At 33.6% G+C, this 4,111-nt stretch overlaps 1 long non-coding RNA gene across 1 annotated transcript; it reads left to right on the top strand.

Annotated features, from left to right (window-relative positions):
- The first annotated feature begins 1,669 nt into the window (after positions 1-1,669).
- On the top strand, positions 1,670-2,758 carry LOC143566628 (uncharacterized). Its single transcript, XR_013141266.1, has 3 exons — positions 1,670-2,333; positions 2,398-2,506; positions 2,598-2,758. It is a non-coding gene; the product is annotated as an uncharacterized LOC143566628 (long non-coding RNA).
- Positions 2,759-4,111: the final 1,353 nt, after the last annotated feature.

Here is a 4,111-nt window from a genome sequence, read left to right as displayed (position 1 = left end):
CATGTTATAGTATCATATTATGTCTATACACATGTGTCACGTCTGCATTTAAAATTCATTTTTCTTTTCTTAAAAACAGTAGGTTTCGTCCTTTACTTCTTGTTTTTATTATGTTTATTTGTGCTCCAGAGATGGTGTAGGTAAAAAAAGAGTTATAAACGAGTAAAGTCACACCGAGCTATTTGAGATTGGTCCGTTAAAATTTCGAATTGAGCCTGGCTTAAACACGCTTAGCTCGAGAGCTTAGTCAAGTTTTTTTAATTTAATACTTTTAAGTTATATATTTATATCATAATAATTATCATCATATATATAATTCGATATGGAGAATATAATTATTAATAGCTTTTTTTATAAAAAAATGTGTTAAGTAGATCTGAACCTTCAATTAGGCCCGGCCATCTGTAGGTTATGGTTGATATTTTTTACACACCAATTCAAAACTTTGTTCATTGAGTTAAACTAACAGACATGAACCGTTCAATCATTTAAATTTGTTTACACTTCCTCATTACTTTCATATATGTCCGTTATTTTGCATTTTTAACTTTGCTCGTATACGTTTGTTAATATATAATCCCATATATATTATTTGTTAAAAAACTATTTACTTTATACTTTGACATCATATGCCAATCAAATAATGTTTACACTTGTGTACTGTTTATTTTCACACGAATGCATGCAACCGTACTACTTGTTGCATCTGCTATAAGGCTAACAAGTTGTTTAATCATCTATAATCGTGAGACAAGATAAAAGAAATTCAGGAATATATTTGAAAGGATATCGTCTTTAGTTTCACGAATAAGTATCTATTTCACCACCAGTTACGCATTTATATCATTTTAATTATTTTTTTAAACGTTTTCCAGTTTTTCGTTTATCTAATTATTTTTTTACGCGTTATATCGTCTTTAGTTTCACAAATAAATATCTCACCGCGTTATATCGTCTTTGGTTCTCATGGATCTCTTTTGGTACAGTGCAGAAACTCTAATGATTCAAGTTTTTAGCTAAATTCTCAAAATGGTTTATATTCCATATTAACTATGTGTTTATAAACTTTTATTAAATCTTTACGGTATTTCACCGGTGTACGTGTTAGTCCCACCACGTTAGCAAGTGTACATAGGCTAGCAAATGAGTTTTCGGTATATTATTATTATTATTATTATTTATAGCGGGTAATTATCATAAGAGTTATTAAATGAAGTTATAAAACATATTATAAAATTGAAGATGAGAAGTTAAACTATAAAATACAAGTCTAGAAAACAAAACAAACCATTTTTTTTTTTTTTGAATTTGACTCGAACCCGTCTCAAAACAAACCATTTTTATGTTTTGACCTGACCGTGGCCCGGCCCTAAGTCAAGTCGGTTAATAATGTAAGAAGTCAAAATTTTAAAATAGAGATTATTATTTATCTATTGGTATATTATTATTGGGCCGTGGTTCATCAAGAAAGATTAGGTTTGTCTAAGTTCACCACCACGATCCATCCGCCGATTAGGATAAAGTTTACGTTTTTCCGATTTCTGCAAAATTTATTTATTATTATAATCATCCAGACATGATGTTTTATGGAATTAAAATTTGTATTATATGATTATTAGTTCATTAGTCAATCCATTGGATTTAGTTCAATTCTTATTATTATTATTAATTAAAGAGAAGAGGTCTACATGCTCATCAAATTTCATATTATTGTTATTCAGGAGTATAATTTTTAGCAGCAAGCAAGCAATTGTTGTGACTTGCAGGATGGAAAGTAAATGTTTGTGTTTGAGTTATAAACAACCTCCCTCCATCCATAATAGATACCATCTTGTCCCTTGTAACGCTTAAAGAGGCCGCAAGGACGAGTGTCCTCTGCAAGGAATGGAGATACCATTGGACCAATCATCCCAACCTTGACTTCGTTGCAAATGCCGCCGTTCAACCCGAGCTTAAACAACAAGCAAATCTCAAACTTTTAAACGCTATAGACCAACTCATGTCAGCTCGCCAGCATCCGATACACCACTTTTCTCTTTCCAGACGGCCCGTGTCTCGAAATCGATCGTATAATAGCCAATTTGTCTAGGGACATCAATTGTGTCAAGAAACTGACACTTGACATGTCCGGCTACTCTTTACCTGAATCACTTTTCTCCGTGCGTAACCTAACGCACCTGCACCTCAATCACTGTCATCTTGATGTTCCGCCAACAACATTTAGCGGTTTTGGTGGGACCCTTGAAAACTTATACATGGAGAATGTAATCATCAATAAACAAATGCTTCTGCTTTTCCTGTCAAGCTGCCCGTTACTCAAGACCGTCATTCTGGTATCTTACTATAATATGAAAGAAAGATTTCATGCATCTTACTTGCTTGAATTGCTGCCTGCAGAATCCTTGTCTCGGAAGATTGCCATCAGTTCTTGATTTCACCGTTGTTGAGTTGTTCTGAGTGTTTACCCATGATTGAAACCCTGACGGTTAATCTTCCAATGTTGAAGGTAATATTTTATTTATTATTCACTCACACGTATATATATATATAATTTTGTGTCTAATCAGATTTTGTTTGCTATGTATGGTTCAAACAAGTATTTTGGTCAAGGCAGAGTTCCAAACAAGCTTCCAGCCGCACTAGTCCACCTTAAATACTTATGTATTAGAGAGCTGCCTACGGTTTTCAAATACAGAGTCCCTTGTTGCGCTTTTCTGATCAGAAGCAGCCCGAACCTGGAGAAACTTAAGCTCAAGGTAAATGACATGATAAATCTATCCTGTCTTGTTTATTTACGAATACATATAATAATAATAATAAGGAATATTGGATTTTAATAATCTCATTGGCCGATAATAATCCCTATTCATTTTATCGCCATTGACGGTCCCAAATTCAAAAAAGTTGGCCCTCAATGGTCCCCTGTTAAATATGACTTAACGACGTTATAGTTTTTTCTGAATTTCAAACCAATGTTTTAGGGCTTTTGATCGTTAGGAGGATACGAGTCGATTGGTGTAAAACTTAGTTCGAAACAGTGCTTCAAAATGACGAACCAATGCTTCAATTCGGGTGTTTAACTTACAGTTAACCAAAATCAAGTCGTTTAGATCATTGTTTGAAGCTAAGTTTTATATCATTCGACTCGTATTTTCCTTCCGATTAATAGCCCTAAAAAGTTAGTTTGAAATTCGGAAAAAATATAATGTCGTTAAGTCATTTTTAACGGTGGACCGTTGGGGGGCCAACTTTTTCGAATTTGGGACCGCCAGTGACAATAAAATGAATAAGGATTATTATCGGCCAATACCATTCAATATGGATTATTAAAATCCAATATTCCTAATAATAATAATAATAATTATACCCCATACTCCTGTTGTAGGTCTATCTTGATTTTGGGATGGCCGCCGATACATGGGAAAGTTATTCGGATATATGGTTGGAACATTTGAATGAATTAGAGATTGAGTTGTGGACAAAAAGAGGCTATAGGCTGCATTTAGTGAAGCTTATCTTGGCCAAGTCACCTAGGCTGAAGAAGCTAAAGATACTGCTTTGGAACAGGGTTACTAAAGATGAAGAGTTGAAGTTGGTATTTTATGAGATGTTTTTACGATCCCCTCGTGCATCACCGGTGGTTGAAATCATTGTTGAAAGAGGAGTTAAGATGGATCATAAGCCTTTTAACCTTGGTTGATGGTTAATGTATTGTATTTTACTGACAGTAGTATTTAAACCTGTTGGATGTTTAATTAGAACTCTTTTAATATTATTAATATAAATAAATAAATGGTGTTTTTACTTGACCCTTTTTGGATCGGACTTTCACTCTTTTAATGTAACTATTGGATTTGCCTCTGCATTCTAATATTTCCTTTTATTTGTTCAGTTTGTTGTATAATTCGTTACAAGGATTTATGTTATCAGTCCAAGAAAAAGCCCATATTTCAAACATGAGGGGCTTTACACGAGTACCTCTAATCTAACCTAACCTCTGTTATAAATCATCATCCATTTTTATTTCTTTTAACCAGCAATGGCTTGTAAAATTACAAAAATGCCCTTTCACCACACTTGCAGTAATAAGTGTGGGCGTGCGTTTGCAGAT

This window comes from Bidens hawaiensis, unplaced genomic scaffold, assembly GCF_021521415.1.
Source record: "Bidens hawaiensis isolate Kalapana, Puna unplaced genomic scaffold, B.hawaiensis_p1.1 tig00022929_1, whole genome shotgun sequence".
NCBI lineage: Eukaryota > Viridiplantae > Streptophyta > Magnoliopsida > Asterales > Asteraceae > Bidens > Bidens hawaiensis.
The sequence above is the reverse complement of the archived record's forward strand: the minus strand, read 5'-3'. Positions and strand labels throughout refer to the sequence as shown.